Source organism: Petaurus breviceps, unplaced genomic scaffold, assembly GCF_028583685.1.
Source record: "Petaurus breviceps papuanus isolate PSGF00001 unplaced genomic scaffold, PetGlider_PUasm1.0 208, whole genome shotgun sequence".
NCBI lineage: Eukaryota > Metazoa > Chordata > Mammalia > Diprotodontia > Petauridae > Petaurus > Petaurus breviceps.
In genome coordinates, this window is record NW_027185852.1 from 14,565,190 (window position 1) to 14,578,018 (window position 12,829).

At 44.6% G+C, this 12,829-nt stretch overlaps 1 long non-coding RNA gene across 1 annotated transcript in view; it reads left to right on the plus strand.

Moving 5' to 3' along the window:
* Positions 1-12,829, plus strand: part of LOC138165283 (uncharacterized) — a 112,942-nt gene that overhangs the window by 86,300 nt on the left and 13,813 nt on the right. The window contains exon 5 of the long non-coding RNA XR_011169330.1: positions 9,073-9,180. This is a non-coding gene — a long non-coding RNA (uncharacterized lncRNA). The remainder of the gene's footprint in view (positions 1-9,072; positions 9,181-12,829) is intronic.

Here is a 12,829-nt window from a genome sequence, read left to right on the forward strand (position 1 = left end):
GTGTGTGTGTGTGTGTGTGTGTGTGTGTGTGTGTGTGTGTGTGTGTGTGTGTTGGGGAGCAGGGGGTGCTCTGTAAATTGGTGTGAAGGGAAGGGAGAAAGACACTTGTCTGGAGAAGTAAAAAAAAAAAAAGAACACAGTCTTTCCTTGCTGCACACTTTATGAGATATTTTGACTAGGCAGGAGACAAAGGCAGCTTTGTGTTTCCTTGGCTGAGTACTCTTCCTGGACTGTTTGCCATGCCCCTCCAGGAGAAGGTTCAGAGCTGCCATCATTGAAGCTGTGCCGAGTTTGGAGCTCAAAGGTGATTTTACAATGGGCAAAAATCACCAGGTGCTGGTGAAAGTTGCATGTGTGTGTGGTCACACACCAAACAGGGACACCCACTTTTGCCAGCTAGAATGCTAGCATCTCACAAAAGGATTCTAAGGACCAATATAGAAGAGTATTGGAGTTTGGAACAGTTTCTCTGGACAGGCTCTCTTAGACCAACCCATTTTGGATTTCCTTGAGGGATCCTGGCTCTTCACTCACCGGGCACATCCTCCCCCCTCCTTCTAGGGGCTCACCTGCACATAAGAGTAACTGGGTCATGGGCCTGCCTCAGTGCCCCCTCTATGCTCCATCTCCAGGATGGGTCTGGAACCTAATTGAATTGCTAACTCCCGTGAATGTTTTAAGCAGGGAAATCATTTAATGAGGTGGCCTTTTAAGATGGTTAATTAGCATTGCCTGTGTGAAAGTGTAACAATAACACCACCTACTGTAAAAAGGAATGTTTTACACTCCAGAACCCTCCGTTCCTGCAGGCTTCCCGCAGTGAGGCAGGCATTAACCCCTTTTCTGACTGATACTTTTAGGCATTGGGGCTGGGGCTGGGCTGGGGTGGGGGAGGCATCCTTCCCTCTCATCCCACCTCAGGCTGTGCTGTTGGTCAGAAAGCAAAACTGTGCTGGCTCATCCCTGCTCTAGTCAGGGTCACTGAGGAAAGCTCATTCTTGCTCTCCTCCCTCTGGCATCTTTCTCTTCTTCCCTCTCTCCTGTACTGGCGCAGTTCTCATTCTGCTGCATAGATGTGCCTCCAAACCATCAGTGGCTGCCTTTTGCTCAGCCCCCTATACCTGGCATCCAAGGCACTTCAGCACTTCATGGCATCCCGCCATTCTAGTCATATCTTCCCCCCCTGCCTGTGCCCCTCTCCCCAAAGTCTCTTGTATTTATTTTGTATGTACCTGCTGAGAGGTTAGAGGGCTGCCCTTGGCGCTCAGAGACCTGAGTTCAAATCCTGCCTTTGACACATATTGACATTGGACAAATCACTTAACCTCGGTACTCTGGACAGCTCCAAGATCAATAATGTCAGGGAATGTTGATCTTCGCTGGTAGAGGGAATTTCCTCATCTGTCAAGTGCCTATAGCAAAGAAATCTCATCCCTATCCATATCTATGCTGTCCCTACCTATCAATAATATAGAATATCACGCAAATTATACAATATAACAGAATATTATGCAATATTACACAAATAAATAATACAGAAATATAAATAAATAAATAAAATTGTCAGCTAGTATTTATTAAGCAGCAGCTGTATGTGAGGCACCATTCTAAGCTTTGCATATGGAATGCACTTTGCAATCTGTAAAATAATACATAAAAGCTACCTTTTATTACATGTTGTCCCCTGTCCTCATTAGATTGTAAGCTCCTTCAATTCAATAAACATTTAGTAAACACCTAGAAAAAGAAGCAAAAGAGTCCCTGTCCTCAAGCAGCTTACAGTCTAATGGGGGAGACCATATGCAAACACATTTATACAAACAAAGCTATATATATATATATATACATATATATATATATATATATATATATATATATATATAATGAATAGGAAATAATCAAAGGAGGGAAACCATGGCCCTTTAGGATAGGGACTGTTATCACTTGTACCTGTGAAAGCCCAGTACCTGGCACTGGGTCGGTACCTGACTTTCCTATCTAAAGACATACTCCCTGAGGTCAGGGACCTTGTCTTGTCATAAGTTAGTATCTCCCCAGAACCTAGCCTGGTACTTTTCATGAAGTAGGCACTTAACAGTAAATGTTTGTTAAGGGAATGAAGTAGCACTGCATCACAGAGTAACAGGAGACAGAGAAAGTACATGTAAGTCCTGACAAGTGGAAACCTTGCATTATTAGGAGAAGAGCACTGGGTTCCAGTCCTGGCTTTTCCACTTATTGCCTCATAGATAGTATCTGCCAAGCTCTTAGCATGGTGTCTGACCCACAGTGAATGTTAATACCCTTCTGCTACTTTCATGACCTTAGCCAGTCTGTTTCCCTTTTTCTACTCCAAGGTCTTCTTCTGTAAAATGAGGACTGGGCATAGAAGAGAAGATGAGGGGAAGTGGATGAGCTTTGTGGTGTCTGAGCAGCTGTCTAAAGGGTGCTTTGCTCCTAAAACACTGAAGAGATTTTCTGGTGACCTGCCCTGTTTCTTCATCCCCAGGAAAATGTTAGCTCCCTGAGGGCAGGGATTGGGTTTGCTTATTTTGGTGCTGTCTCTTCATCCTCAGATCTTAGCATTGCCCAATCAATCAATGGGCAAATTAATTAACCCACAGGTACTTGTTAAGCCCTACTATGTGCCAGGAACTTCATTAAGTACTGAGGATGATATATATACATACACACATACATTTATAATTAAGTAAATACAAGGTTTTGAGGGAAAGAAGGCACTAGTCATTTAGGAGGATCTGTTGTAGGTTGGACTGGATTGGGTAAACCAATCAATCAACCAATCAGTCAATCAACAAGGGCTTATTAAGCTCCAACTATGTGCACTATGCTAAGTGCTGGGAATGCAATGGCAAGAAGGAAGCAATCTTCATCCTTGAAGTACTTATATTCAATGAGAGAAGAAACATGTACACATGTAAACATAAAGAAAATCCACACTAATTAGTGGCACCATGGAAGGAAACGAGAACAGTAAAAAGAGAAATGATTTTGGAGGCAGAGCATCTGGGCTGATACAGTGGAGCTCAAAATCTGGGTTCCAATCCCATCTCTGAGAGTTGCTGCTTGTGGGGTTTGGGGTGAGTTGCTTAACTTGTCTGAACCTTGGTTTCCTCATCTGTAGAATGAAGCAACTGAACGAGATGGACCCTTCCCTCTATGGCCCTCGGATAGAGTCATTTTTGGAGGGGAGGGGCAAGCACGAGATGGGGAGGGACTGGAGGGCATCAGGAAGATGTTCCTTTAGAAGGTGGTGCTTGAGCTGGGTCTTGAAGGAAAGGAATGATTTTGGAAGGTGGAGGGGAGGAGGAAAAGCTTTAGGGGACGGTCAGTGAAAAGTCAGAGAGACGGGAGCCAAACTCTCCATCTTGGATTTGCAGCTGGGGAGCTGGTGCTCCACAGGGCGGTCTTTCTAAATCATGGCCTTGGTATGTGGCCTCGTTGTATGGTATTGGGCTCCCCTTTCTGTGGTTCTGGCTGATTGATAACAGAGGTTAATGAGAGGTTTCCCATTTATCCTTCTGCTTTAAATTGTAATCTCCAAGAAGTGTCTCTTTCAATCATCCTCTCTTCTTAAGGAGAGGCGCTCCCCACCCCCACTCCTTTTTCTAATTCTCTCTCTCCCTCTTCCCCCTCTTTCTCCGTCTTTGCCTCTTCCCCTCTCCCCTCCTTCTCTCTCTGTCTCTGTCTGTCTCTCCCTCTTCCCCCTCTTTCTCTGTCTTTGCCTCTTCCCCTCCCCCCCTCTCTCTCTGCCTCTTGCAATGATCTTTTGTCTACCCTCATTTTCTTGGAGCTGCAGCTTTGGCAAGGCTGACCACTCCCTCCTCATTGACATTCTTTCCTCCCTTGGTTTCAGTGACACTGTACTCCTACCTGTCTGATCACTCAATTTCAGGCTTTTTTAGTGGATTGCTCTTCCTATCCCACCCAGAAAGCACAGGTCTACCCCAAGGCTCAGTGGTGGCTCCCCCCATCTCTCTCTGTCTTTGCTTTTCTGTCTCTGTTTCTGCTTCTGTCTCTCTTGCTGCTTTTTAGAGAGCCCGAGTGACTAAACAGCATTTAGCTCCTATCTCATCTTCTGCAGGAGGTCTTTCTTGGGATTACCTCCATGAGATTACCATGAGATTACCTCCAACCCCCATTATGATGTGATGGACAATTTTTTGCCTTTCTTCCTATCACCACTACTTTCCATAATGGTGGGCACTAGTAGACACTTAATAAATCCTTGTTGATTGAGTTTTTCATGCAAGGAGTTTGAGGGTTTAATAAGTCATAAGGCCTATACCAGGAATGAAGAAAACCTTGTCCCTCAGATCAGTCCCATTTTTCAAAGAAGTCCTTAGCAGACCCTGGCAGATAATTGTTTTACTAATGGCCACAGGCCTAGATACCTGCAGGCCCCCCAGCAGTGGGGATGTGGCTATTTATTTTGAAGAGCCAGGAGTTACCAACCACAAGCCTTCTGGTAAGATGGAGGACCATGGGAGCTTACCAACTGTCCTGCTACAGGGCCTTTCCATCCCAGCCGGCACTATGCCCTGCAGACCCCAGAGCATTTGCCGTATACCACAAGCACACCTGAACCTTGCCATCTGCCCTTGCTACTGACCCTAAAGACCACTGAACCTTTCCATCTCCATTCTGGCAGAGCCCTTCGAGAAGTCATCTTGCCAAATCAGACTGAGACCAAGAATGGTCTTGTTTTCTCTTTGTATCTCTAGGCCTTAACATAGTGCTTGGCACATAGGAAGCATTTAATAAATGCTTTTGCATTCATTTATTCATGCAAGAACAGCTGAGTTGGTGGTAGGGGGTCAATGCAGAGGCTAGCCTGAGTTTAATGAGTCTGGGAGAGGGGACAGTCAGTTTCACATAGTCTGAACCCCATAAGGACCCCTAGGAAAGATGTGCTATAGTAATGTGACCATGAGGGTGGAAGGTCTAGCCCAATCTGATGAGGGTCTGTGAAATCAAGACAACAGTATCTGCACTGCCCAAGGAAGTTTGCCTCCAGATGCTGGCAGCCTTTGCTAGTTAGCCTAGTTATGGGTCTAGTCTTTAGAGAAGATAGCTACCCTCTGTGTAAGGGTGGTTTGTTCAATAGTTATTAAGTGCCCAGGTATGTATAAAGCACCATGAGATGCCAGGCCCCGAGGATGCAGAGATGGGTATGAGGCGACCTCATCCTCCAGGGGCTCACAAGCCAGTGAGGAGCTCACATACTTCCATGTGAAGAGCTTTTATTTCAAGGGAGAGGATGGTAAGTGCCCGGGAGGAAGTGTTAGGGGAAGCTTGAAGGGGATGATCAGTCAATAGACAAAGTCAGCAAGAATTTACTTAGCACCTCCTGTGTGCCAAGCACTGGAAATACAGAGCCCGAAGTGAAACTGCCCCTGTCCTCCAGGAGAGGTCTAGGAAGCAACACCAGATACATCAGGGGGTGGAATGGAGGTGCTGGAGGGGGCATCCTTAAAGAGGCGGCATTTGAGCTCGATTTTGAAGGCACTGGGGGTGGAGGCATGGACATTGGCACCAGCGGAGTCTCAGGGACCAGAGATGGCATGAATCCAGTTAAGATTTAGGAAGGGAAGGCTGAAGTGTAGGGGACCAGAAGTGTGGCTTGGCTTGATTGTGGATAGAGATATGTAGTGCCAGCTTATGAGGTCAGCTTTGTGAGGTCAGTTTATGAGGTCAGCTAAAGGTATATGATTCTTGTGCCCTTGTAGGTTTCTGTTGTTCAGTCATTTTCAATCATGTCTGACTCTTGATGACACCATTTGAGATTCTGCTATTTATTCCTCCAGTTCATTTTACAGATGTGGAAACTGAGGCAAACAGGGTTAAGTGACTTGCCTAGGGTCACACAGCTAGTAAGTGTCTGAGGTTAGATTTGAACTCAGGTCTTCCTGACTCAGGCCCTGTTCACTACCCATCGTGCCACCTAGCTGCCCTCTTCCCTTGTAAATGCTCCATAAATTCTTATCTTGGCCCAGAAGAAGGCCTGTAATGTAGTGGGTTCTTAATGAATGCTTGTTGATTGACTAAGAAGAGATAGCAAGGCCCAATCCAGGGTGGCTGTAGTGGTATCCAAGAGAAGGGACAGATGGGAGATCTCTTTCCTCAGTAGAATGAACAGGGCTGGGTAGGAACAAGGGAGCCAAGCCTCTGAGGGAAGAAAGGCCTCTATTCCTACTGACTGTGGAATTTCAAGATTTCCAACCTCAAACTTCAAGATGGTGGCCTAGTTTTGAGAGTCATGCATTTTGTCCGACAGAGGCAGCAACTTTGCTGATTAAACCCGCCCCCTAACAGAAGGGGTCGTTTGCTGCATTATTACTCAGGAGGCGAGCCATATTTCAGCCATGATGATGGAGTAGGCAGCACTCTGTCAGATCAATTATGCACAAGGCCTATCTACTTGAGCGGTCTCTTCATTTCCCCCCTCCAGACAATTCACCTTGTGCCCACAGAAAGTTCTCCCTCTGTCTCCCCACCCCTTTAGACCTACAGGCCATAATAGCAAACCAAAGCTAGTATTCCCCTACCACAAGGGGACATAAAATAACTCTCTTACTAATTTTCTCTTGTTATAGAGTGAGAATTTAAATGTTTTGTTGACAGATCTTCCCCTGGTTCTCAGCATTGCCTAGAAATCAGAGAATGGGTCATTTATTCTGGGGGTCCTCAACCTGGGGCTCATAAATGTTCTGTTCTAAAAATGTTAATAATGGTATTTCGACACACTGCTTCCTTTGTTGTCCCATGTATTTCGTGAATTTAAAGACACGATTCTGAGAAGGTCCATCTACTTCATCAGCCTATGGAGGGGTCCAAGACACAAGAAAGGCTCAGAACCCTGCGTGAGTCTGTCTTGCATGTTTCTAACTACAGTTCGCTTAAGCACCAACACTGTAGATACAAAGAAAGACCATAGACAGTTCCAGCTGTCTCGACCTCACAGTCTAATGGGGGAAGAACACAAAAACAATGAAATAGGATAAGTGGAAGGTGACTGACAGCAGGACACGCCAGAATTAAGGGGAGAGGCAGCTTGGGAGGGGAGGAGAGAGAGGAGAGAGGGCATTCCAGGCAGGCGGGAAGGTCTGGAGCTTCTCACCCCCTTCTCTCCCCCCACCTGCTTTTCCTGAAGCCAAAGTCTCCTCTGAGCCCCATTCAAACCCTTTACTTTATTTAAACTTGGACCATCGTTTAGAGGATAGCGCTTTCATTGGCCTGGGAGTCTATTCACAGACTGTCAGAGCTGGAAGGCATTGTAGAATACGGAATGCTAGGCCACAGTGTGTCAGACTTGGAAAGTGCTTTCGAACATAAATGTTGTATTTAAGAGTATTCAAGGTGGAGGGAAGGAAGGAAAGAAGCAAACATTTATCATGTGTTTACTATGTACCAGACACGTGCAAAATGCTTTACCCATAGTATTTCGGTTGATTCTTACACAATCCTGAGAGGTAGGTGCTATCAGCTAGTAAGTATCAGAGGCTGAGTTGGAACATCTGTCTCTCCACTGTGCCTTAGAACCCGAAAGGTTAGACCCTAGAATGTTAGTGGTGGACAGGATCTAACAACATAGAATGTTGGAGCTGGACAGGCCCTTAGAATACAAAGGATTAGAATGTAAGGCAGAAAGGCCCATGGGTCATAGAATGTTGGACTTGGAAGAAGCCTTCAAGGCCTTGGGACTGTGCTTTCAGTAGTTTAGGGAGCTTCCAACCAGGAGACTCCCTCTACCAAAGCAAGTTGATAACTGCTCTGAGATTTTTGGTCTCCAAGTTGCCCTGGAGCCAAAAAATCAAGGGACTTGCCCAGAGTAGGAAAAACTTCCATTTTATGACTCCAAAGCTAAGTCTCTATCCATTAAAGCACCTCAGAACTGGAAGGATGAATAAGGTGGAATGTATTAGAACACTGAAAAGTATGTTAGAGCTGGAAGTACCCTTAGAACACAGAATTATAGCACATAAGTCATAGAAAGTAATAGGTGGGAGAGACCTTAGAACATAGAAAGTTATTGGCAGGAGAGACCTTAAAACAGAGAATCTTAGAGATGGACGTCTCAGTCATTAGAGGTCACATAGCCCAAGTCCTTCATTTTACAAATGAGAAAACCCAGGATCAGTCAGAGAAAGTGCCTCGCCCACAATGGAAACTCAGCTGGAGGCAGAACTGTAGGTCATTTCATAAAAGATAGAAAAATCCCAGTGACTGACATTTCCCTTGACTCTAGTTAGGCTACACTGAACCATGTGCTTCATAGCAGGCATTATTTTCAAAAACTTCAAAACCTTCTCTGCCTGTTGAGAGCAGAGACGTCAGCACCAAATTCTTTTATTTCTGATAAATTGGAAGGGACTGGTTAAAACCTATTGAGATCCTGAGGAGAGGGGGCCATGTTTTCTGCATATTGTAGAATAGACTGTGCCTGTAGCTGCCCCCCTCCATCCTCCCCACTCCCCCCTTGATCATGTGTGGTAGCAGAGGACGCCTTCTGGAGGATGGTGAAAAGGAGGGTGGTTTTGTTCGCTTATTTCAGCAGGTAGAACCTTCAGGGGCAGTGTGGTCCCATCTCCCAAATCTTTCTGTGTCCACGCAGAGCTTCTAGCCACTTCCATTGCTGTTTCTTTGGGGAAGCCCAGGTGGGAGAAGCTAGACATTAGCCTCCAAAGAGCATCGAGGTGGAACAGTAGCTAGAATAATTGGCTTGGAGTCAAGATCAGAGGCCAAATCTTACCTCAGATATTCACTAGCTATGTGACCCTGAGTGAGTAATTCAACCTCTCTGGCCTCAATTTCCTCTTCTGTAAAAGAATTGATCTAGAGAGTCTCCATGTTCTCCTCCAGCTCTAAATTTATGAGCCTACGAATCTGATATTTCCCAATTCTGATCTTTGGTCACTGGGGAGTCTTTCCCTGTAGAGATGGTTAGATTTCACTGTTTGTTGAATCCTCCATGTGAAAGAGGGAAAAATTGGGTGGAGGGGGAGGGAAAAGTTCAGTGGTGAGTGGAAACCTTTTTTTTTTTTTTTCTAGTGCTTCTGACAAGCTCTGGTCTTGTGGCTGTCTCGGATGGCTTCCTATTACTCACTTTCCTGGCTGGGCAGCAGTCATCAGACTAAAAGACACAGTGGCCCATGACTGGTAGGTCAGCATTTTTTCTTCCTTCTCCTCACTCTTGCTAATGAAAAGCACATGGCATCAGTAAATCTTGCCTTGCCCCTTATTAAGCCAGTTGATGTTGGTTATTGAGGTCTGTTCCCATGCTGGGTGGGAATCAATAAGGTGAGACATTGAATCACCTGAGTCATCAATGAGCTGTTTTTCTAGTGTGCTCTCTACCCAATGGGCTTTGGTATCCAGAGGCTTGGCTGAGACCGGTAATGGTCTAGATGGTACACCTTCCCTGAGTCATAAAGAGGGCATGAAATATAATGCTTGCCCTTGGATGAAGGACAGACAAGGGACACTGTCCTATAGTGGGAGGGGCAGGGGAGCAGGAAGCAGAGAACAAATGACATCAGCAGGAGACCAGTGCTGTGAGGCTATAGGGGAGAGGCTATATATAGGAAGAGGCTATAGAGGAGAGGGGAGAGGGTAGGGTAGGAAGCAATTCATCCCAGTCCCATCTAACATTTTCCTATTTTAACTAATTATTCTTAATAACTAGGTATTAGCTGCTTGTTGAAGGACCACATGTGCTGTCAGCACCTTCTAAATTCTGATGCCCTGGGGTTAAGAGTCAATTGCCCCTCCCTCGTTATGGCTTTGAAATGTCCCCATTAATTTCCTCTTTCTTCTTACCTTCCATGCATTGTGAGTTTTCTCTGTTTATGTGTGGTTCAGCTACCTCTACTGTATTTCAGTTTAAGAAACCAATTCTTTTCTCAGATATTTGTATTTCTTTATGGCACTACTCTAATATAATGGCAAATTCATGATTTCATTGGTGTGACTTATTCTCCTCTGGTTGAGATGATGCCCACAGGGCCACAGACAACAGGATCAAAGACCTAGAACCAGGAGGAGTCTCGGGGGAGATCTAGTTCAACCCCTTCATTTTTACAGATGAGGAAACTGAGCCTCAGAGCAATGATCTGTCTTGCTCACGGTACATAGGTAATAAGTGTCAGAAGTGGATAGGTAACCACACTCCAAGTCTGTTTTAAGGTTTACAGAGCACTTAGCTCATAACAATTCTTTGAGGTAGGTATGACAAATATTACCCCAATTTTACAGCTGAGGAAATTACAGATGAGGAAATACCAAGAGGTTTGGTAACTTTCCCCAGGTCACCCAGCCACTAAATTTCAAAGCCAGGATTTGAATTCAGGCTTTCTATTCCTTCCAAGTCTAGTGCCCTATCCACTAGCCACACTCACCATCCAAACACTTCTAGAAATAGCTATTTCTATAGTACTTAGTTTTCCAAATCCTTTCATCACAAGAGTCCTAGAAAGTAGGTCATATATAATCATTATCCTCATTTTCCTTGGGTTCATAAATAGAGCTAGAAGGGACTCCTCTGAGGTTATTGAGTTTAAACATCTCATGTTCCAGAAGAGGAAAATGAAGCTCAGAGTGGTTAACCAACTTGCCTGAGGTCACACAGAAAGTAAATATTGCAGCTGGAATTTGAACACACACCTCATCTCTCAGTCTAGTGTTACTCCCTCCTGGGTTATCCTGCCTCCACAGCATCTATGTGCATGAAGCACAGTCATATGTTTCTGCAGACTATCTTACAAAAGGCTTCCAGGCTGTTCATGGGGGTAGGTAGAGAGACAGAAGCCTGGATGCCTAGTCCTGCTGTTTGCAGGTAATACCTCTGTTATCTTGGCCAAGCTAACTTCCTTCAATGCATTAACATTTCCTTCTCTACACTGGACAACATGGGAAGAGCTAGATAGACTTGAAGGTCCCTTGTGCTTGAAAATCGTCTGATTTGATTTCTTAGCCACTCCAGCCATGAAGGGTTGACTAATATGTGAATGGCATTAGTCAGTCAACAAGAAATTATTAAGCATTTACTATGTACTAGGTGTCAGATTCAAAGAAAAATATAAATTCTCTGCTTTCAAGAAACTTAGAGGAGGCAACATGTCAATAGCTATATACATACAATCTCTGTTCTTCCACAAGGGTGTATGACATTGAGGGATAACTGATAGGCGCTGCCATTGGTATGCATTCAATTTCAAGGAGCTAGATGAAGGTCCCCAGTATGTGGGCTGGACCCTTTGGGGGGATTTCCATGAGGGCACAGACAAGGGTAGCATGAGGGAAGAGGGCATGGATAGCTTTCAGCTCAAATTCTGGGTTTGGTGCCCACATGAAGGAGATCACAGATCCGTTTCAGTGTGTTGCTATTATGTCACAGTAGGTTCAGCAGAACGAACTGGGGATGTTTAGCCTGGGAAAGAGAAGACTCCATGGAGATGGGGGCAGGATGAAAAGATATGTGTATGTAAGATAGCTACACACAGTCATGGGAAGAGATTTGACTTGTTATGCTTTGGGTCCAGAAAGCAGAACCAGGAGCAAAGAGTGGGAATTGGTGTCATAGAAGGTGCTCTGATATTTGAGAGGTGGTAGGCTCCCCTTCATTGGAGGAATTGAAGCAGACATTGGAAGACCATTTATAAGGTAGGTCGTGGGTGGGTGGAGCTCCTTTCTGGGTGTGGTCTTGACTAGGAAGCCTCTGCCCTACCAACTCTGAGATCTCACCATTCTGTTTTGGGGGCAAGGGGGAAGACTTAATTTTATTGGTTGGTCAGTTATAAATAATAATCAAAGCTAGTATGTATGTGTGTATGTATATGTATACACATATATACACACTTATGTTTAAGGTTTGCGAAGCATTGCATATCTTAACTAATTTGAACCTCACAATGAACCTGGGAGGTATAATAACAGCATTATCCTCATTTTACAGATGAGGGAACTGAGGCTGAGAGAGTTTGTGACTTGACCAGGGTTACATTGCTGAGTCTAAGGCTGGATTTGAACTCAGGTCTTTCTGATTCCAAGTGCTCCTTGGAATCCACTCTACCACCTAACTGTCTCTCAGTTGAGTGGGGGAAGTAGTTTCAAGGCAGAATGATTGAAGGAGGCTGAAACCAGTGGGAGGACATTGGCCCCTCCCTTACCAAATGATGGAGGCTTTGTAATGGTGGCCCCGCCATCAGCTGCCTCTGTCCATATGAGCTTTGAGGATTCAAATGTGTCACCTTATAACATCACAAAAAAAAAAAACTGACTATATTTGAAGAGAGGAAATGACCTGTTAATGATGCAGGACTCGCTCCCAAATCATTTATCTATCCTGTGTCAGTAACAGGTCATTTCCTCTCTTCAAATTAGGAACCATACCACCTTTCTACCCCTGCCTCCCAGTTCTAGATTGCTGATAAAGGAAGTGGAAATGGCACTGACGAAAACAAAGCTAGGATAATTATCCAGGCTAGACCAACACACATAAACACGTATGCACATACATATACACATATCCATATTTACATAGGTAGATAAACATATGCATATATGTACACACATACATATGTGTAGATAGATAAAAATTAGATCTCGTTCTGATTCTCCTGATCACCCCCTCTCCTTCTAGTCAGCATAGTAAGTAGCTGGTATAAAGAGGCAAGAGCAGGAAATAAGATTGCAAAGGGGAACTTGGAAGTCTTGGACACCAAAAGAAGTGGATAATAGATGATGTGGATATGTTAACTTTAAAGTTTTACCTATAATTCTGAGATGATTTGAATATGTTAATGAACTA